The following is a 23,047-nucleotide window of genomic DNA, read 5'->3' as shown; positions in this document are numbered from 1 at the left end:
CACCCCATGCCACAACAAGGAGGACAAGAGCTAAGTGAGTGTGTGTAAACATGTCCACAGATATAAAGAGGCAAATTCTGCTCTGAGGAAAGAAATTTTTCCAATTTGGCTTAGTGAAGATTGTTGTCATGAGTTGGAGTCAACTGGTTTTTTAAGTTCAGTTCAGTAAACATTTTAAGCATCCACCATGTACCAGGTTCTGAGCTAGGTTAAGTGACGACAAAGATGAACAAGACACAATCTCTGTCCTTAACATGCAACCAAGAAGGAAAGAGAAAATGTGTATAAGTAGTTATGATACACTTCCTTGCTTTATAGTCCTTTTTGCTTTATGTAATTCATGCATTCTTAACTCACGTATAAAGGTAACCATCAGCCTTAGGTCGACTAATGTGCTGGCACATAATCTAATGTAGGAAGAGCCATTGAACTTGTAATGTTTTAGCTGAAAACCTGAAGGATGGCTAGGAGTTAGCTGGATAAATGGAGGAGCAGTGTTCCAATCAGTACAGAAGTGATGGTATAATTACAGGGCAAGGAGGGAGTGGCAAGAGATGAGGCTAGAGAGATAAATCGTGAAGGGCAGACTATACCCTTAAAGGAATCTGGATTTTATGGAAAGCCTTTGAAAGATTTTTAAGCAAGAGGATGTGAATGGGTTTGCATTTTCAAAAGATGACTCTAGGTGCTTACAGAAAAGGAAGAGAGGGAGACCAGAGGGAAGTTGATGTAGGAATTCAGACAAATGATAGTATAGCTTCGTTTGGGTAGTAACAGTGGGAATGGAGAGGAATGGGTAGAGTAAGACTTGGTGATTATTTGGATTTGGTGAGATGTATAACACCAAAAAACCAAACCCATTGCCTTCAAGTCGATTCCAACTTATAGTGACCCTATGGGACAGAATAGAACTGCCCCATAGGGTTTCTAAGAAGCACCTGATGGATTTGAACTGCTGACCTTTTGGTTAGCAGCTGTAGCTCTTAACCACTACGCCACCAGGGTGAGATGTATAGGTAAAAATAAATATGAGTAACAGAAACCCAAAAATAATGACTAAATAAGATGAAAGTTTATTTCTTTCTCAACAACAACAACAACAAATTCAGAGTCCCTAATGAGTTTTTTGCTCTGCCATCCCTAGGCCATGTTTGTATAGTCCGAGATGGCTACTCTAGCTTTAGTCATTGCATCTATCTTCCTAGCAGCAAGATGGAAGAAGGATGCTTGCTTACTATAAGGAGACTTTCAGAAGCTCTACACCACATCTCTACCATAACCTAGTCAAACGGCCACACCTAGTGACAAAGAAGGTGAAATGTAGAATTTTAGTTGGGGAACCTTGTGTGCAGCTGAATATTAGGGTTCTGTTCATTTGAAGGAAACCCTGGTGGCATAGTGGTTAAGTGCTGCGACTGCTAACCAGAAGGTCGGCAGTTCAAATCCACCAGGCATTCTTTGGAAACTCTGTGAGGCAATTCATTTGAAAGAGAAAGGGAGAATATATATTTGATTGGCAACTAATAATCTGGGGCCTGGGAAAATGCAAAACTACAGTTTTATTCAGAGTAAAGCCAAAAAGTTTACAAGATAACATAAATTACAAAAAGGTATACATGTTTAGATTTAAATAATACATTAAATATGTTAAAGATTTAACATATGAAGATCCTGTTTTATTCTTGTTGTAAAGAATAAACAGGTGTTAGCTCAAATAACACCCTACCTTAAGTGTGAATATAGCTGTATTGATTTGATCTGAATCTCTACCACATGAAATTGCCATGCTTGTGATTTTAAGTACACATTCATTCATTAACATTCAGACTATACAGAAAGGCAGACCAATAGATGGCTGACATTTAGAACAAAGTCTAAACAGGCCCCAAATTAAGGCTTTTGCTTGCTGTTCTCTACCAAGGATATTAGCAGTGTATTATAGTGTAAAGAGTGAGTCAGACCAGAGTCACAAGCCCAACTCTCCCACTTTCTAGCTTTGCGATCTTGGATAAAGTTAATTTCTATAACAGCCTCAGTTTCCTGATCTACAAAATAGGGATAATAATAATATCCACTTTGCAAGGTTATTGTGAAGGTTAGAAAATGCATTTATGACAAACATCTAGCACAGTGAGTAGCACTGTTGTTAGGAAACATCAAGCCAGTTTTAACTCATAGCAACCCCATACAACAGAGTAGAACTGCCTCATAATGTTTTCTAGACTGTAATCTTTGTGGGAGCAGATCGTCAGGTCTTTCTTCCATGGAGTTGCTGGGTGGTTTCAAATCATCAACCTTTCGGTTAACAGCCAAGTGTTTAACCATACCCCTTGCTGTCAAGCAACCCTACAGTACAGAATAGAACTGCCCTATAGGGCTCCCAAGGAGCCACTGTGCCATCAGGGATCCATGTTTAACAATGGTAGATAATAAATAATAGCTATTATTACAAGTTTTAGTCTTTAGCTGTGGTTGGTAGAGTAGAAGATCAGTGCAAACGAGGGAAAACCTCAATGAGATGGATTGGCACGATAAACAAAGCAGTGGACTCAAACATAGTAACAATTGTGAAGATGGCACAGGATTGGCATACAAAATGAAAGGATATTACCCGTGAGTATGGTGCTCCATTAAAAAACCGTCTATATGAGACCAAAAGACCAATAATTACCCTAAAACAAAGATAGGAAGATAAGGGGGCAGAGAAACTAGAGTACTGGAAACAAAACACCAGAACGGAATTGAAGAGAATGTTGACACTTTATGAAAAATGTAACTAACGTCACTGAACAATTTGTGTAGAAGTTGTCAAATGGGAACCTAATTTTCTGTGTAAAATTTCACCGAAAACGTGATAAAATATTATTTAAGGAGAAGAAAAAAAATGGCACAGGACTGGCCAGATTTCATTCTGTTATCTATAAGTTTGCTATGACTCAGAGCTGACTCAACAGCACCTAGCAACAACAACAAGTTATAAGTTTCCTTCTAGTTCATGGTATGTGAAGAGGTCTAACTCCAATGATCCCTAGCCCTTTGCATATTATTCTCATGTTCCTTCTCTAGCAGTTTGGCCCCGGTTTACAAAGCCTGTAACTATTTGTGATAATGCCTGGACCTAAACCTTTGCTCATTGAGCTCACCCCTGTCCTCACACCTTTCCATCCATATTTACTGTGTCCAAACCCATCTGTCTGTTGATACTATTTCCTTGCTATCCACAACCATACCACATATAGACATTGTAGGGAGGAGAGAGGGAGTTGGGGCCTGAGCCAATTCAAGTGTGAATTTGGAACCTGAGAGCAGGGGGGAAAACGGCCTTGTAGACGCATGGGGTAGTATATTAAGCAGAAATAGAAAGATAAAGATAGTATAGGGCTCAGTCTGCACTCCAGAATGATAATGCAATAAGCTAAATTCCACAGATGCCTTTTGAAGCACTTTATAGGAGGGAAATTAGCCAGTCTGTCAACTCAAAGACAAATAACCTCAGAATTCTCTCTTTACATTCCTCCATGGCTCCTTAGAGGGGAGCTGCCTCTAAAATGTTAGGCAACCCCAACAGAGTCAGAATTTTGGGATATAGACCTTGAATAGAGAGGCCTTTAAGGTCTGGAGTAGGGGTCAGCAAACTATGGCCCATGCCAGAGCTTTTGTACAGCCTACAAACTAAGAATGGTTTTTACATTTTTTAGGAGTTGTTAAAAAATAAAGAACACGTGACACACCTATGTACCACAAAGTGTAAATATTTACTATCTTTTCCCTTCTTTGAAAGGGACTACAGGAGGTAGGAACATCTGTTTTGAATTCCAGGGTAGACACACTTGCAGAAAAAGAGGTATCAGATCAATAAAGGGTAGATTTCTATTTCTCCTCTCCGAGAGTTCTGGAGACTCGGCAAACTAACCCCAATCTGAGGGATTGCTGGCTAGGAAGAGTAGAGGCTTGTATTGGGTTTAGAATACAGTATTGCCATTGTTCTAATGGGGCAGTGAAATACATCCCTTCATTAACTTTGCTTTCTCAGGCCTTTAGGCTGGGTCCAGTTGGTAAGTCCCGCTGCTGAATGCTGTTTCAGTGGGATACAAGCCTCAGATCAGTGTCCTGGACCCAGGCCTAGGGGAGAATTAGGCTTGCAACTCCTAGATAGAGCAAGCAGGTAAGTGAAAGTGTTTCTTTTTGCTTGCATATTCCTACCTTCTGTATTATATGTTAGTGGAAATTAATACTTTATGTCTAGGTAAGCAGAGTCCTAACTATTTCAACTATCCTTCAAACCAAAGGTAAGGATTATAGGCCTGAAATAAGGGCACTGCACTTCTAGGCACAGACCTGACCCACTTCCCAACGTGACCTCTGTGACCTAGAAGATAGAAAACCCAGAAGGCCAGAGTTTTCTACCTATATGTATGGATGACAACTGTATTTTTTAAATACTTGGCCTAAAGGATTTATAGAATTTACATTTTCTGCTACTTATTATTTTTATTGTTCAAATATTTTTCCTTGCCACAACACCAGAGTGTGGATATATTTAGCCCCTTTTCCAGATGGTAAACCTAGAGCTATTAGAGGACAGGTACCTTGCCCCAGATGACCCAGCAAGTCTGAGGAAAAGCCAATAATGAAAGCAGTGTTCCTATCCTTGGGCACCCTGCCACTATCTTAGGCATGAGTAGCTTCCAAATGGAGCTGAGGTCAAACCCCATATCTCCAGTGATCAAATCTGGTTGTTTCTGAGGCTGCATTGTTGCTCTGATGACCAGGTGGATAAACCTGGAATAACAAAGAAAAAATATATATATTGAATGAGTGATCTGCTGACCTGCCTTCTTGCCAGCACTCTGACTCCTTAAGATATTGTTATGTTGTATTACTGAAGATGGTTATGAGTCAGCCACAGGCAGGAAGATGCTGGAGTCACTGTTACTATGTGCCTGGTTGTTTTCTTTGCATTTCAACATTCCTACCTGGTGTATGTTACATTTTTGTCATTCCACAGCAGTCTGCTTTGCATGTGGCCCCTCAGTAAGTCAGCCTACATCTATATACGTCAGCTTTCCAGCTGTCAGTCTCCTCACACTCCTGTCTGCCTGATGGGGAAGAAGAAATCTGTGTCAAGAGCTGCCTTCCAGGGGCATGAGTGAGATATCCAAAGAGTTCCAGATACTGTGGTCAAAGTATAAGGCCCTGGGACCCCAGTCTCCAGGCCTTGGGGGATAAAGAGGCTTTCTGGGAATATTTATCTGGGCACTGGCTCCTGGCCAAATGCGGGCTTGTTTCTTGGTGTTCCTGTCCCTATCATGCCATGTCTAGAAACATATTTTCAAGAAATTTGAAATACCTGCTAAAAACTATGCAGATCAGTTGAGAACCAGTGTAGCCCATCCTTTGTCTCAAATATAAAACTCTCCAGACAAGCTTTTTCTTTTTCTTTACAACATCAACATTTACTGCACTAATCTGGGAGTTTCAGCTGACAAGGGTGAGCTTCGGTTAGTTGAGCAGCAGTCTTCCCTTGATTGTTCCAATCATTTTAATACAACCAGTTTTTGTGTATGTGTGCCCTGCCCAAAACAACATGTTAGGTCTCTTGTCCAGGATCTGCCTGACTCAGGAGAATCCTATAAGCAACAGCTCTCAGTCTGAGGTCTACCTGGTCTCAGAGATTTAGGGCTTGATCCTAGGCCTCTATCCTGCTTCAGGCAACTGGACATATGGTAGCTCAGTTATACCCCTTCCCCTTCTCTGTCCCGGTTAATGCCGAACTATTTTCAACAGGGCTTGCTTCCTCCAGAATCCAACTTAGCAACCTGAAGGAGCTTGGGCCACTCTTGTAGCAGGAAACTGCCCTAGATTTGGGCAGTAACCAGTAGAACTTGATACTGACGCCAGAGTGTAAAAATAAACACCTCCTACAGTGCTGTCTTAATCCATAGGCATCAGAGTTGCTATTATTAACCCATAGGCCTCATAGGCAGCTGTGATGGGCAGACAGCAGCCTGGACAGACCTGGGATCAGACTGCTTCTTCCCTACATCTACTGGGATCTGATCTGGGGCCCAGGAGAAGCACCATCAGCCTGGGAGCATGCCCTGCAACAGGTAATACTAGAGATGGATCAGTATCTTTGGTTTGGGAGAGCCGTGAGCCTGCCAGTCCAGAGTGTAATGGGCTCAGAATGACAGATTCAATCCGAATACAGGAGAGGGAAAAAAGGAAAATGCCTTTCTTTCCATTTCTTTTGGCTCTTGTAAAGGTTTTTGTCAGTTCCCTGGACCTAGAGCCTTTTGGTTTTCTGGGTAGGAGACAGGAAAGGACCCCATTGGTCATGTGCCAAAGATAATAATAATAGTAACCACGACTGAACACTTACCATGTGTCAGGCACTTTACGTACAATATCTTACTTAATTTCACCCCCAGTCTTTGAGGGAAAATATTATCATTACAATCTTGCAAATAAGAAAACTAAGATTCAGTGAGACTCAATAACTTTCCAGAGTTCTACAGCTGGCAAGTAGTGTGTCATATTTGATCCCAGACCTGTCTTAACACCAAAATTCATCCTGAGAATCATTACAGAACCTAGACTCCTGAATGCTTAGGACCCAGGACAGACTCCAGCCACCTGCTTTTTAAAATTTTTATTTACATAAACATCAATTTACTCCCACTTTAGTCTTATAACTAAATACAGTTACTGGTATACAGAAATGGTCTTTGCTGCCACCTGCTACTAAGGCGGTCCCTGTGCTCTTACTAAACATGGTGTGCCGCGCTCAGGAGACTGTCATCTGACCGAGGAGTCTCAGGAACTATGACCCCTGTGATGGGGGTCCCCTTGGGCCCCTTGGGCAACAAGTCTTTGATGGGCTTCTGGCAGTCATACTTAGAGAGGAGTGGGCTTGAATGAAAATATTTCCTTAAAGAGCAGCCAGCTCCTCTCCTCTCTTTCTCCCACCTCCCCGACCCTGGCCCCACAACTGGTTTGTGTAATTCAATCTAGATTCTTTTCATAGCCTACTTGACTGTACATATGTAGCCTTTTATTTACAGCTTTTAACAAACTGATTGGATAACGGTTTATCAATCTGCACTCTTCAGTCCATTGCCTAGTAGGGGTAGGGGACAGAGAATATTTTGGTCTTGCTTCCTGGAGCCTAGGAGCCAAAAGGAACAAAGGGAAAGCAAGGACTGACCACACTGAACAGTCAAGGAGAAAAGCACAGGGGCTTTTTTGTTCCAGCTGACTTGCTCCTGCAAGGACAAGCTTGAGAGTTGTCCTCCAAGGAGAGCCATGCTGCTGCTTTCAGCATCTACCCCTGATACATTGTCTCTGGTCTTGGTTTCCTGCTGTCTTGCTGCTCACCTGCACCTAGCTTTGGGAGGCTCTATCCTTCCATCTCTTTATCCCATGGGCCTCGTCCACTCTTATATTCTCCATCCCCTCATCTGAAGAATTCAGTCTGTCAAGGTAGGAACTAAATCTTTCCTAATTCCCTATAACAAAAAACACAACAATTTTTTGTTTTGTTAAAATTCCCTATGGTCTTCCTCTTTTCCCCTACACCACACTGTTAAAAGACATAGGGTTTACAGCATATTCTCAATCTGTAGAGACTTCTAACAGTAGCAGTTAGAAGCTGGGCATGTGGGAGTATAGGTGTGTATGTGTATTTATGTTGCAAGTCAGGAGGGTAAGAGGGAGGGTATTTATTAGCACCTTGCATAGGAATTTTCCTTTGGGCCCCAAGTTTTAATTTGACTTCGTTTGTAATTAGAGCTGAAAGGGACCTTAAGAGGTCACCTGATTCGGGCCTCAGCCTCCAAACAGGTGCTATGAGTTGAGCTAAGGAGGGAATAATCAAATGGTTGGCCTAATGGAGAAAGGCATAAACTTGCTGGCTGGATAAGTAGAAGAGAAGAGTTTTTTTCTAGATGTAATCTCTACTGGGCCCAGGCTGGGTTTATTGAGATTTTTATGGAATAAAGGAAAGCAACCCTTTATGGCTCAGTGAGGCTCAGTGGCTTCTAGCTTATTCTTTTCCTGGGCATAATTTCCAGTGTTGCAGTCTCTATCCACTGACTTGGGGCCTTGGGCACTTGAGGCACAGCTTATAAGGGAGGGCATAGACTTAGGGAAAAGAAATTTATGCCCACACCGGGTGGTCGAAGGAAAGAGCCCATTCTGCTTCAGAACCAGGCTAATTCTAGAGTGTTTGAATTTGATTTTTGAGGGTGGACTTTTGGCTAAGCTTTTCTGCAACGATTTGGGAGGCCAAAAGCAAAGCCTGTGCTTCGAAAGAGGACTCTTATTTGGGAGGCCTAATTAAGGAAGCAGCTGGGTGTGTCTGGGACAGTCCTTCAGGCTAAACCTCTTCCCAGAATGCTAGCTGTCCTTACTTGGAGCCCAGATAACATACCAGTTAGGAACAGCAGCTTCCTCAGCTGGGAGCAGCTAACTCTACCCAGAGGGAAAAACAGATGACCTCCTGGGCGTTGGCTGCTATTCCATTTGTGGAATCAGATTCCTGATGCCATAGCCAGGTGCTCTCGGCATCTAAGAGCTTGTTTATTCTCTCCTTGCAACTCAGCCCCAGACTCTTACAGGAGTCACTATTACCACCAGTTCTCAAATCTCCAAATTCTTTCAGCATGCCTTGCACATTTCAGGGAGAAGTGCTTGTGTTTTAGGAAACTCAGAGTTTCCGTCTAATCTCACGGCCTATAAAGACATTGAACCTTAAGAGGGGATGGAAGGTAGTTATACAAACTGGTCATTGACTTTCCTGAATTCATTTCTATACTGCGAAGTAAGTCTGATGCTACTGCAGTTAATCAATATCACTTTCTAAACATATTTGATTTTGGAGTCAAGAGAAATGATTTCTGTCAGATAATCGTTTGTTTCACTCACCACTCCCCCTTGCCCCCATCGAGCCCTACTCAGTCCTGCTTTTGCCTTTCCCCATAGGTTTCATAATTTCTTCCTCTGAGCCCTAAGGTCCACTGGAAGTGCCTCTGGGGGCTCCCACAGTAGGGCGAAGGAGTTGGAGTGTACAGAGCTTTAGGCCTCCCTGCTTCAACCAGATTAGCTCCATTTTATGTATTGGGACTGAAAAAAAAAGTTTGAAACCATTGTTCTAACTCTTATCTCACACCCTAAAACATTCTTCTTGCTGTCTTGGACCTCTCCAGAGGCATACTGGCAATGATTTCAACAAAATTATAAGCTCCTCAGGCTGGCCTGTTAGCCAGCACAGTGCCTTGTACACACTCTGGCACTGTGGAGTATAAGAGTGCAGTAGATGCCTGAGGATTGCTTGCTTGCTCACTTGCTTGCGTAATGGACTCATGAGATGATATTAGTTAATGGCCTCAAGATGCTTCTCGATCAGAGAGTACAATATATCACAGTTTATTTTGATTTGTTATGATTTGAGCATTTCTGCCCTTTGCTACTGGAATCAGTCATGCAGTCTGAGGTGAAAACACAGCCAAAAGGAGTTACCCAACGCAGGCTGTTGCTGACCGAAAACATACCTGACTAGATCAATAAAAGCTAAAGTACTTTCTGTTGATTTCCAAAGAAGAGTGTCCTGAGGTGAAAGGTAAGCAGAGTGATTATTAGATAAAATCAGAAACAGAAGTATCCAAGTCACATAGTTTAAATCTATTTTTTAGTACTGTTGGTTTTTGCTAAAAATTACCTGCCTGGATAGTTTCTAAAACTAATTGGTGTCTTGATTATGGGAAATACAGGTCTTTTTCTCTGTTAAACTATACTTACAGCACTATCTAAACTGTTTATCTGCAGCCTCCAGTACACATCTTTGTGTCTTTTTTGTTGTTATTTTATTTCTAATTAACTTATGTTTTATAAGAATTATAGAGTGAAACCTTGAGAGCCAGAACTGGACGAGACTGCCTTGTTTTTCTGGGGCTTGAAAGCTTTCCACCTTTACCAAGGTACAGGCTTACCACTTTTTTCTTGCTGTCTTTTTTTGTCTATTAGTGGAAAATATTTTAATTTTCCTTCCCTGATAGGTTTCCACCTTAGACAGGTTCCAGCTTTCCCAGGTTTTACTGTATAAGCACCTTTGTTTTTAAATTTTTATTGTCCTTTAAGTGAAAGTTTACAAATCAAGTCACTCTCTCACACAAAATCCATATACACCTTGCTACATACTCCTAATTACTCTCCCCGTAATGAGACAGCCCGCTCTCTCCCTCCACTCTCTCTTTTCGTGTCCTTTTCACCAGCTTCTAACCCCCTCCACACTCTCATCTCCCCTCGAGGCAGGAGATGCCAACATAGTCTCGAGTGTCCACCTGATCCAAGAAGCTCACTCCTCACCAGCATCCCTCTCCAACCCATTGTCCAGTCCAATCCATGTCTGAAGAGTTGGCTTTGGGAATAGTTCCTCTCCTGGACCAACAGAAGGTCTGGGGGCCATGACCACCGAGGTCCTTCCAGTCTCAGTCAGACCATTAAGTCTGGTCTTATGAGAATTTGGGGTCTGCATCCCACTGCTCTCCTGCTCCCTTAGGGGTTCTCTGTTGTGTTCCCTGTCAGGGCAGTCATTGGTTGTAGCTGGGCACCATCTAGTTCTTCTGGTCCCAGGATGATGTAGTCGCTGGTTCATGTGGCCCTTTCTGACTCTTGGGCTTGGATTCACCTTGTGTCCTTGGTGTTCTTCCTTCTCCTTTGATCCAGGTGGGTTGAGACCAATTGATGCATCTTAGATGGCTGCTTGCTGGCATTTAAGACCCCAGACGCCACTCTTCAAAGTGGGATGCAGAATGTTTTCTTAATAGATTTTATTATGCCAATTGACTTAGATGTCCCCTGAAACCCTGGTCCCCAGACCCCTGCCCCTGCTACGCTGGCCTTCAAAGCATTCAGTTTATTCAGGAAACTTCTTTGCTTTTGGTTTAGTCCAATTATGCTGACCTCCCCTGTACTGTGTGCTGTCTTTCCCTTCACCTAAAGTATTTCTAACTACTATCTAATTAGTGAGTACCCCTCTCCCACCCTCCATCCCTCCCTCCTCTCGTAACCACAAAAGAATATTTTCCTCTCAGTTTAAACTATTTCTCAAGTTCTTATAATAGTGGTCTTATACAATATTTGTCCTTTTGCAACTGACTAATTTCACTCAGTATAATGCCTTCCAGATTCCTCCATGTTATGAAATGTTTCACAGATTCCTCACTGTTCTTTACCGATGTGTAGTATTCCATTGTGTGACTATACCATAATTTATTTATCCATTCATCCATTGATGGGTACCTTGGTTGCTTCCATGTTTTTGCTATTGTAAACAGTGCTGCAATAAACATGGGTGTACATATATCTGTTGGTTTAAAGGCTCTTATTTCTCTAGGATATATTCCAAGGAGTGGGATTGCTGGATCGTATGGTAGTTCTATTTCTAGGTTTTTAATTTCTAGCTTTTTAAGGAAGCGCCAAATTGATTTCCAAAGTGGTTGTACCATTTGACATTCCCACCAGCAGTGCAGAAGTGTTCCAATCTCTCCACAGCCTCTCCAACATTTATTGTTTTGTGTTTTTTGGATTAATGCCAGCCTTGTTGGAGTTAGATGAAATCTCATTGTAGTTTTGATCTACATTCTAATAGCTAATGATCGTGAAAATTTCCTCATATATCTGATAGGTACCTGAATGTCTTCTTTAGTGAAGTGTCTATTCATATCTTTTGCCCGTTGTTTTTTTTTAATTAATTTTTATTAAGCTTCAAGTGAACATTTACCATTCCAATCAGTCTGTCACATGTAAGTTTACATACATCTTACTCCCTTCTCCCACTTGCTCTCCCCCTATTGTGTCAGCCCTTTCAGTCTCTCGTTTCGTGCCAATTTTGCCATTTTCCCTCTCTCTCTATCTTCCCATCCCCCCTCCAGTCAAGAGTTGCCAACACACTCTTCAGTGTCCACCTGATTTAATTAGCTCACTCTTCATCAGCATCTCTCTTCCCCCCGCTGACCAGTCCTTTTCATGTCTGATGAGTTGTCTTCGGGGATGGTTCCTGTCCTGTGCCATCAGAAGCTCTGGGGAGCATTGCCTCCGGGATTCCTCTAGTCGCAGTCATACCATTAAGTATGGTCTTTTTATGAGAATTTGGGGTCTGTATCCCATTGGTCTCCTGCTCCCTCAGGAGTTGTCTGTTGTGCTCCCTGACAGGGCAGACATCGATTGTGGCCAGGCACCAACTAGTTCTTCTGGTCTCAGGATAATGTAGGTCTCTGGTTCATGTGGCCCTTTCTGTCTCTTGGGTTCTTAGTTGTCGTGTGACCTTTTCCCCGTTTTTTAATTGGGTTATTTGTCTTTTTGCAGTTGAGTTTTTGTAGTATCATGTAGATTTTAGAGATCAGGCACTGATCGGAAATGTCATAGCTAAAAGCTTTTTCTCAGCCTGTAAGTAGTCTTTTTACTCTTTTGGTGAAGTCTTTGGATGAGCATAGGTGTAGAATTTTTAGGAGCTGCCAGTTATCTAGTTTTTCTTCTGCATTCTTTATAATGTTTTGTTACTGTTTATGCCATGTATTAGGGCTCCTAACATTGTCCCTATTTTTTCTTCCATGATCTTTATCGTTTTAGATTTTATATTTAGGTCTTTGATCCATTTTGAGTTAGTTTTTGTGCATGGAGTGAGGTATGGGTCTTGTTTCATTTTTTTGCAGGTGGATATCCAGTTATGCCAGCACCATTTGTTAAAAAGACTGTCTTTTCCCCATTTAACTGTTTTGGGGCCTTTGTCAAATATCAGCTGCTCATATATGGATGGATTTATGTCTGGATTCTCAATTCTGTTCCATTGGTCCATGTATCTGTTGTTGTACCAGTACCAGGGTGTTTTTGACTACTGTGGCAGTATAATAGGTTCTAAAATCAGGTAAAGTAAGGCCTCCCACTTTGTTCTTCTTTTTCAGTAATGCCTTATTTATCCGGTGCCTCTTTCCCTTCCATATGAACTTGGTGATTTGTTTCTCCATCTCATTAAAGAATGTCCTTGGGATTTGGATCAGGATTGCATTAAATGTATAGATCGCTTTTGGTAGAATAGACATTTTTATAATGTGAAGTGTTCCTATCCATGAGCAAGGTATGTTCTTCCACTTATGTCTCGTTTGGTTTCTTGCAGAAGCGTACTGTAGTTTTCTTTGTATAAGTCTTTTACATCTCTGGTAACATTTACTCCTAAGTATTTTATCTTCTTGGGGGCTACTGTAAATGGCAGTGATTTGGTGATTTCCTCTTCGATGTTCTTTTTGTTGGTGTAGAGGAATCCAACTGATTTTTGTATGTTTATCTTATATCCAGATACTCTGCTGAACTCTTCTAATAGTTTCAGTGGTATCCTGGAGGATTCCTTAGAGTTTTCTGTGTCTAAGATCATGTCATCTGCAAATAGAGATACTTTTACTTCTTCCTTGCCAATCTGGATGCTCTTTATTTCTTTGTCTAGCCTAATTGCTCTGGCTAGGACTTCCAGCACAATGTTGAATAAGAGCGGTGATAAAGGGCATCCTTGTCTGATTCCCGATCTCAATGGGAATGTTTTCAGGCTCTCTCCATTTAGGGTGATGTTGGCTTTGTATAAATGCCCTTTTTTATGTTGAGAAATTTTCCTTCTATTCCTATTTTGCTGAGAGTTTTTATCATGAACGAGTGTTGAACTTTGTCAAATGCCTTTTCTGCATCAATTGATAAAATCATGTGATTCTTCTCTTTTGTTTTATTTATGTGGTGGATTACATTAATTGTTTTTCTAATGTTGAACCATCCCTGCATACCTGGCATGAATCCCACTTGGTCATGGTGAATTATTTTTTTGATATGTTGTTGAATTCTATTGGCTAGAATTTTGTTGAGAATTTTTGCATCTACATTCATGAGGGATAAAGGTCTGTAATTTTCTTTTTTTTTTTTTGGTGTCTTTACCTGGTTTTGGTATCAGGGATATGGTGGCTTCATAGAATGAGTTAGGTCGTATTCTGTCATTTTCTATGCTTTGAAATACCTTTAGTAGTAGTGGTGTTAACTCTTCTCTGAAAGTTTGGTAGAACTCTGCAGTGAAGCTGTCCGGGCCAGGGCTTTTTTTTGTTGGGAGTTTTTTGATTACCTTTTCAATCTCTTTTTTTGTTACGGGTCTATTTAGTTGTTCTACTTCTGATTGTGTTAGTTTAGGTAGGTAGTGTTTTTCTAGGAATTCATCCATTTCTTCTAGGTTTGCAAATTTGTTAGAGTACAATTTTTCATCATAATCTGATATGATTCTTTTAATTTCAGTTGGGTCTGTTGTGATGTGGCCCATCTCGTTTCTTATTCGGGTTATTTGTTTCCTTTCCTGTATTTCTTTAGTCAGTCTGGCCAATGGTTTATCAATTTTGTTAATTTTTCCAAAGAACCAGCTTTTGGCTTTGTTAATTCTTTCAATTGTTTTTCTGTTCTCTAATTCATTTAGTTCAGCTCTAATTTTTATTGTTTTCTTCTGGTGCCTGTGGGTTTCCTTTGTTGCTCTCTTTCTATTTGTTCAAGTTTTAGGGGTAGTTCTTTGATTTTGGCCCTTTCTTCTTTTTGGATGTGTGCATTTACTGATATAATTTGGCCTCTGAGCACCGCTTTTGCTGTGTCCCAAAGGTTCTGATGGGAAGTGTTTTCATTCTCATTGGATTCTATGAATTTCTTTATTCCATCCTTAATGCCTTCTATAATCCAGTCTTTTTTGAGCAGGGTATTGTTCAGTTTCCAAGTGTTTGATTTCTTTTCCCTGCTTTTCCAGTTATTGATTTCCACTTTATGGCCTTATGGTCAGAGAAGATGCTTTGTAATATTTCACTGTTTTAGATTCTGCTAAGGCTTGCTTTATGACCTAATATGTGGTCTCTTCTAGAGAATGTTCCATGTGCACTAGAAAAGAAAGTATAGTTGGTTGCTGTTGGGTGGAGTGTTCTGAATATGTCTACGAGGTCAAGTTGGTTCATTGTGGCATTTAGATCTTCCGTGTCTTTATTCAGCTTCTTTCTGGATGTTCTGTCCTTCACCAAAAGTGGTGTGTTGAAGTCTCCTACTCTTATTGTGGAGCTCTCTCTCTCACTTTTCAATGCTGATAGAGTTTGTTTTATGTATCTTGCAGCCCTGTCATTGGGTGCATAAATATTTAATATGGTTATATCTTCTTGGTATATTGTCCCTTTAATCATTCTATAGTGTCCTTCCTTATCCTTTCTGATGGATTTAACTTTAAAGTCTATTTTTTCAGAAATTAATATTGCCACTCTTGCTCTTTTTTGATTGTTGTTTGCTTGATATGTTTTATTCCAACCTTTGAGTTTTAGTTTGTTTATGTCTCTAAGTCTAAGGTGTGTCTCTTGTAGGTAGCATATAGACGGATCTTGTTTTTTAATCCATTCTGCCACTCTCTGTCTCTTTATTGGTGCATTTAGTCCATTTATATTCAGGGTAATTATGGATAGGTATGAATTTAGAGCAATCATTTTGATGTCTTTTTTTGTGTGTTGACAGCTTCTTTTTCCCACTTGATTTTATGTGCTGAGTAGATTTTCTTTATATATTGTCCTTTCCTCATATTTGTTGTTGTTGATTTTGTTTCTGCTAAGTCTGTATTTTTCCCTTGTATTTTATTTTGATGAGTAGGATAGTTTGCCTCCTTTGTGGTTACCTTATTATTTACCCTTATTTTTCTAAATTTATAACTAATTTTTATTTCTTTGTATCGCTATATCTTCCCCTCCATATGGAAGGTGTATGATTACATTTCTTAGTTGCTCTTTATTATTTTAATGTTGTCTTCTTTTATATAATAACATCGCCGTTACCCTGTGTTGGGCTTTTTTTTTTTTTTTTTTTAATCTTGCTTTATTTATTTTATTTTATTTTTTATTTCCCTGTCTGGGTTGACTTCTGGTTGCTCTGCCCAGTGTTCTAGTCTTGGGTCAATACCTGATATTATTGATTTTCTAACCAAAGAACTCCCTTTAGTGTTTCTTGTAGTTTTGGTTTGGGTTTTACAAATTCCCTCAACTTGTGTTTATCTGGAAATGTCTTAATTTCACCTTCATGTTTAAGAGACAGTTTTGATGGATATGTGATTCTTGGCAGGCAGTTTTTTTCCTTCAGTTTTTTAAATATGTCATCCCATTGCCTTCTTGCCTGCATAGTTTCTGCCGAGTAGTCTGAGATTATTCTTATTAGCTCTCCCTTGTAGGTGACTTTTCTTTTATCCCTCGCTGCTCTTATAATTGTCTCTTTATCTTTGGTTTTGGCAAGCTTGATTATAATATGTTTTGGTGACTTTCTTTTCAAGTCTACCTTATGTGGAGTTCGATGAGCATCTTGGATAGATATCTTCTCATCTTTCACAATATCAGGGAAGTTTTCTGCCAACAAATCCTCAACAATTTTCTCTGTATTTTGTGTTATCCCTCCCTGTTCTGGTACTCCAATTGTTCATAGGTTATTTCTCTTCATAGAGTCCCACATGATTCTTAAGGTTTCTTCATTTTTTTTAATTCTTTTATCTGATTTTTCTTCAAATATATTAGTGCCAAGTGATTTATCTTCAAGTTAAGAAATTCTAGCTTCTACTTGCTCAATTCTGCTCCTCTGACTTTCTATTGAGTTATCTAATTCTGTAATTTTATTGTTAATCTTCTGAATTTCTGATTGCTGTCTGTCTATGGATTTTTCCAGCTTATTGAACTTTTCATTATGTTCCTGAATAATCTTTCTGAGTTCTTCAGTTGCTTTATCTGTGTGTTCCTTGGCTTGTTCTGTGTATTGCCTCATTTCCTTCCTGATGCCTTGAAGAGTTCTGTATATTAAACTTTTGTATTCTGCCTCTGGTAATTCCAGGAATGCACTTTCATCTAAAAGATCCCTGGATTCTTTGTTTTGAGAGCATGTTGAGGTGATCATGGCCTGTTTCTTTATGTGACTTGATATTGACTGTTGTCTCCAAGCCATCTATAAGTTATTGTATCAGTTTATGCTTGCTTACTGTGTCATAGCTGCTTGCTTTGTTTTGTTTTGGTATACCCCTATGGGTTGCTTGAGTGAGCTAGCTTGATTATTTTTACTTTTGGAGCTCTGGTGTCCTGTCCCCAGCTGGCTAGAGCTGTTATCAGGTATATCAATCTAGGAGTCCATTCAGTTTTCTTGTATGAGTTCAGCTCAGGTGTCCAGGTAGCTGATCATCAAGTGTGTGGTACAGGCTCTGTCCTACAGTCTTAGAGGGGCAGGGGTGATTGGCGTGTATACCATATCTGATTGCAGCAGGGGGTCACGCTCTGAACAAGGCAGGGGGCTGAGAACCGACCCCCAAGTGTCTCTGAGGAAAACGCGTCTCTGTTCCTTAGAGCATGCTGGTGGGTGGGCTCTGCAGAGGGACCATGGGCACCCAAAGATTTTGTTGTAAGGACTGGGAGGTACCAGTTATCCCTGGGCCCTTGTCGTGGGTGGCTGGGCGACCCAAGTGGAGCCACCAGTTCTTAGGTCCCTGTTGTGGGTAGGTGAGGACCTTGTTTAATAGGCAAAGCAATGTCAAACTTCAAACACCCACCTCTCCACAGCACAGCTGAAATGGTTGGAGTTTGCCAACAAGGGCCTATTCTTCCGAAATAGGCCCACACAGGTCCATGCAGAAAGGAAAGGTGCTCAAGGTCCACGGACGGTTTATGCCTGGACAGGAGCCGCTTCTGTCCTGAGCTCCCCCAGTTAATGGAGCTGGCAAATTATCTTTTCCCCCCAGTTGCAAATTTTTTCCTTCCCCAAGGCCGGGAAGACGGCTCCAGGTGCTCACCAGGGTCTATCTCAGGCCTGGGGATTCAGCTGCTGAAGCCAGCTTGGGGGTGGGGGGGTGCGGTAAAATATACGCAAGTACTTAGCTTTTGCCAAGAGCGCCCTTCTGCTCAGGTTCCAGAGGTGTGAGTGGGCTGCGCAGCTGGCTGCTTCTCCCTGAGGAAACTGCGGTGGAACGCTAGGACCAGCAGGCCGCTGCTGCTGCTGCCGCCACAGCCACTCAGGGAATGGTGTCTGAGGGCTCCCCGCGATTCAGGTCCGGTAACTCCTCTCCGCTTCTGAACGGTCTCTTCCTCCCCCTGCCCCTCAGTTCATTGTCTAAGCTTGCCTTTGATGCTCAGGGCTCCCAGCGTGTCACAAATATACTCCTTTCACTTGTTTTTTCAGGTCTTTGTTGTAAAGAGGGCTCCACGGGAGCGTCTCTCTATTCTGCCATCTTGGCTCCGCCTCCTAAGCATTTGTTTTTGTTGTTAGCTGCCGTGGAGTCAACTCCGACTCATTGTGACCTTATATACAAAATGTTGCCAAGTCTGTGACATTCTCACAATCGCCAGCATGCTTGAGTTCATCGTTGCGGCTGTTGTGTCAATCCATCTCACCAAGGGTCTCATGTTTCCTTGTTGGCCCTCTACTTCACCAAACATGATGTTCTCTTCTAACAGTTGGTCCCTCCTGATAACATCTCCAAAGCAAGCAAGTCGGACAATGTTCTGTTGTGATCGCTAAGTTTTTCACTGGTTAATTTTCAAAAGTAGATTGCCAGGCCTTTGTTCCTAGTCCGTCTTAGTCTGGTAGCTTCACTGACACATGTCCGCCATGGGGGAACCTGCTGGTATTTGAAATACTGGTAGCATAGCTTCCAGCATCGGTGCAAAATGCAAGTCACCACAGTATGACAAGCTGACAGATGGTAGATATACACATTTAATTTTTTTAAAAGCGAAATAACAGAAAAATGATATTAGTGGAAAAACTGGTAAAATCCAAATTGTCTGTAGTTTAGCTATGTACTAATGTTAATTTCTTTGTTTTGATAAAATGTACCATAGGTATGTAGGATGTTAATGTTAGGGAAGCTGGTTGAAGGATATAAGGGAACTCTCTGAACTATTTTTTTTTTAATTTATTATTTTTTTTTCTGAACTATACCCTTGCTGTCAAGTCAATTCTAACTCTTAGCCACCCTATAGGACAGAATAAAACTGCCCCATAGGATTTCCAAGGAGGGAGTGGTGGATTCAAACTGCTGACCTTTTGGGTAGCAGCCAAGCTTTCAACCACTGCGCCACCACGGCTCCTCAACTGTGGAAACCCTGGTAACATATTGGTTAAGAGCTACCGCTGCTGATCAGAAGGTTGGCAGTTCCAGGTGCTCCTTGGAAACCCTATGGGGCGGTTCTACTCTGTCCTATAGGGTCGACTTGACGGCAACAGGTTTTTTTTTTTTTTTTTCCTCTGAACTATCTTTGCAACTTCCCTATAAATCTAAATTTATTCCAAAAGAAAAAGTTAATTTAAAAAATATATACAATTTTTTTTTATATACATGATAATAAAGAGCTTCACATTGAAAAAAAATGCCAAGTCTGGGACAATATGAGCCTCAAAATCAATAACAAAAATGGATTATGACCCACTGAATTAAAAAAAAAAAAAGATTAATCCGTGAGTCCATACTGAAACCAAATAAACAAATGAAGAAAGGAAGAAAAGGGGAAAGCTTTCCCTTACATTAGAATCCCAACTAGTAAATGTAGAAGGAATAATAGAAAATCACTATTTTGCAACTATGATAGTAAATAACTTATTCAGACAAAAATCATCAGTGGATGCTAAAAAGATTAGATGAAAGTTTGATAGGGAGCAGGATATTTACACAGTCTAAAAGTATCTGTCCATAGATTTCTTATTATTTACAAAAGATAAAAGCGTAACTTTAAAGTGGAGAAAACTGGCAGATGCCATCTGAACCAAGAGTTCAAAGTTAGCATCATCAATAAAGCAGCAAAATGACCTCATAGGTTGGGTTTTTTGGTTGTTTTTGTTTTGTTTTTTTCTTTCTCTGCATTTTGTTTCTCTCAGACTCCTTTTTTCTGCTTTTGTTCTGGTCACTGTTCTTCGTGTTAGAAACTATCCTCAAAAGTCCTTGGCTACTGACTTGTATTTTGGAATGAGGCATTAAAAAGCCAATGGAAATTCTGTGAGAGCGGATAGGCATATCAGCTGGTGAACTTTCTAGTGGGCAGTTGCAGCAAGCTGACTTTTTTGTGGGGAACCCCCAAATGTCTGTATCTGAGAGTCTTTTTTCTGGGGTAGTTCAGCTTCTGCAGAGAAGTAATCTGCCAGATGGGGCAGGGGTGATTAAGTCTGGCCGTTAGTATTCTCCTGAAATAGGAGAAGGAAGGAATCCAGGGATTCTTTTTTGGAGATTTTCTTTTACTTTCCCAGTGTTTCAGACTGGCCCCTCATCCTACTTTCTCCAGTGCCTTGTTTTTCTGAATCTGATGCAGTTCCATGTCAGTTTCTCTGGAGAAGGAGTAGAAGTATAGTCTCCTGGCAGTATGGGGTTTGTGGCAGAGAGTAGGAGTCTAACTGCTTCTTCTATAGACTTAAAACAACATCCCTGTTTTTAACTGTCTAGTACTCCACTGAGGAGCCCTGGTAGCTCTGTGGTTAGGCACTTGGCTTCTAACTGAAGGGTCAGTGGTTCAAACCCACCAGACACTCTGTGGGAGAATGGTGTGGCACGTCTGCTTCTGTAAAGATTATAGCCTTGGAAATCCTATGGGGCGGTTCTACTCTGCCCTACAGGGTCGCTATGAGTCAGAATCAACCCAACGGCAACAGGGTTTAGTACTCCACCCCTACTTTCAGAGGTGCTTTGATCTCCAATTGTTAAGCCGTTCTGGAATTCTACACAGGGTAAATCTGCTGCTTCTTTGATGATAACCCTCTCTGTAGGCACTTAAGTTTTTTGTTGCTAATCTTTGTTCTCTTTTGTCGTTTTTATTAAGAAAGAGTGATACCTTATCTTGGAAAATTCCATGTAAGATTCTGATTCTGCTGCCACTGCAGACTACTCAAGTCCCAAGCACAGCATTTTTTTCAGACATCTAGAATTCTTTTTCTTTAATCTTTCTTTTACTCTTGTCCTTCCCCTATTTTCACAAATACACGAAATTTCTTATTCTGAACATATTTTAGCAAATCAGTCTAGTCCTATGGCATAGAGACTTTTTAATATTACCAACAATTAGCCTAGCCCATATAATAGAGAAAAGATGTTACTCAGTCCCAACTAGTAGAGATGCTTTGATATTTTTACAGGGCAGGATGTCACCAAAGGTGAGCTTGTATGTTAACAAGTTATAACTTGGCCAGCCAGCAAACTGCATGCACAGCAGACCCCATGTGTCTTCCTATACACTGTACTGCCTAGGTGCTGCCTGTTAGCACCAGCCACCTCTATTTACACCAGTATCCCTTGATTATTTTCTTGAGAAAGTTAATACTGTAAAATCCTTTCTTAATTCTTTTAAAGTTTATTCACTAGTCTTTCCTATTGCTTCAAAATTTCTTTAGAATGTATAATTTCATTCCATAAGCACTTACTGAACAACTATTACACTCAATTAGATATATGCAAAGCACTGAGAATACAGAAATGAAAGACATGGTTCTTGATCCTAAATGGCTCAAATTCTGTTTGAGTGAAGCAGACAAGTAAATTAATACAATATAAATTTGGTGGTAGTGACTTTCACTGAGTCATATGGGCACGTAGAATAAAATCTAACCCTGAATGTACATAGGCATAGAGATGGAAGAGAACATGGTAAATTTGAGAATTCATACACACGGTAATTTTATATATGGCTAGAGGTTAGGTAGTAAAAGAAGATGAAGCTTGAAACATAGTTAAGGCCCACACAATGAAGACCTTTATATGCTTCCTTCAAAAATTTGGGTTTTTATCCCGATGGTGAGGAGGAACTACTGAAGAATTTTACACAGCAGAGCAATACGATTAGATTTATGTTTTAGAAGACTGTAAAGTTCTAGGACAAATTTAGGAGGTAATATGGATTAAGTGTTCAGAGCTGATTGTTAATCAGGGGTGGGGAAGGAAGAGGAATTAAGGATGACTTCCAGATCCCTTCTTCGGGTAACAGTGGACAGTGAGGATGAAGATGAGGAGAGTGAAGGTTGGGGAGATGATCAGTTTATTTTGGGCCTTGATGATTGGAGATATCACTGGAATATTCAAATGGACATGTCCAGCGAGTTATTGAATATGTATTTCTCTCTCCCTCTTTTCTCAGTCTCCTTATGAGAGTGTAAATTTCTAATTAATTTAGTGCCCAGCTCTCTAAAGATTTGTGGCATGTCTATTCAATACCTGTTGCTTCGTCTTGAGCCCTTTCCCTTTCACTGACTCTTTGGCTCTCCTAACTTATGAAACCAGCCTCTAACAATAGAACTACAGAGTCCTATTCATATATAACTCTTAAAAATGTACCCCTAGAATTTTTAGAGTAATAACAATACTTTACATTTCTATAAAAAATTACTAGTTTATAGAGCACATTCACACACTATTTTAAGTAGGCTACTACTCAAATCTGTAGCAAGAGGTATACTGTGTCTCCCAACCTCTAGATCCTTTTTTTTACCAAATGACTCCCTATAAAATAACCTGGTCCAGGCACAGGAATGCTCACTAGATAATGGTTATATTCCCATATATTTTATTTTCGGCACCCCTAGATTCTCCCATATAGCTCAGGGAAGTTGTACAGGCAGTCACTGGGTTCTCAGGAATGCTAGAATTAAGGAGTGGAGGAAGGTACACATCCAGTCTTTTCAGACTTGTCAAAGGCTACTCTCCCATTTTGATCATAGGTGTAGCCTCTTTTGTGGAATTTTTAAGTATTAATCAACAAGTTATCACTTGACAATAAAAAAATTTTATTTTTACTAAATATTTGGTATGTGTCAGGCAAAATTTTAACTACTTTATAGTATTAATTCATTTACTGTGGTAGGTATTATTGTCATCCCCATTTTACAGGGAATAGAGTCAGGGAGGAAACCCAGGTGGCATAGTGGTTAAGAGCTATGGCTGCTAACCAAAAAGAATGGTAGTTCAGATCTGCCAGGTGCTCCTTGGAAACTCTATGGGGCAGTTCTGTTC

The 23,047-nt window shown here is 40.6% G+C and overlaps 1 protein-coding gene across 8 annotated transcripts in view; it reads left to right on the top strand.

Moving 5' to 3' along the window:
* Window positions 1-23,047, top strand: part of RUSC2 (RUN and SH3 domain containing 2) — a 70,146-nt gene that overhangs the window by 11,213 nt on the left and 35,886 nt on the right. For 4 of the 8 annotated variants that reach the window (XM_064291755.1, XM_064291762.1, XM_064291761.1 and 1 more), the window contains 3 exons: window positions 4,034-4,165; window positions 5,975-6,110; window positions 9,893-9,977. The exons of 1 other annotated variant lie outside the window; for it this stretch is intronic. The gene's annotated coding sequence lies outside the window, so the exon portion shown is untranslated. The remainder of the gene's footprint in view (window positions 1-4,033; window positions 4,166-5,974; window positions 6,111-9,892; window positions 9,978-23,047) is intronic. 3 more of the 8 variants (XM_064291757.1, XM_064291756.1, XM_064291758.1) reach the window with 3 other exon arrangements.

The sequence above is a fragment of the Loxodonta africana genome, chromosome 9 (assembly GCF_030014295.1).
Source record: "Loxodonta africana isolate mLoxAfr1 chromosome 9, mLoxAfr1.hap2, whole genome shotgun sequence".
NCBI lineage: Eukaryota > Metazoa > Chordata > Mammalia > Proboscidea > Elephantidae > Loxodonta > Loxodonta africana.
The sequence above is the reverse complement of the archived record's forward strand: the minus strand, read 5'-3'. Positions and strand labels throughout refer to the sequence as shown.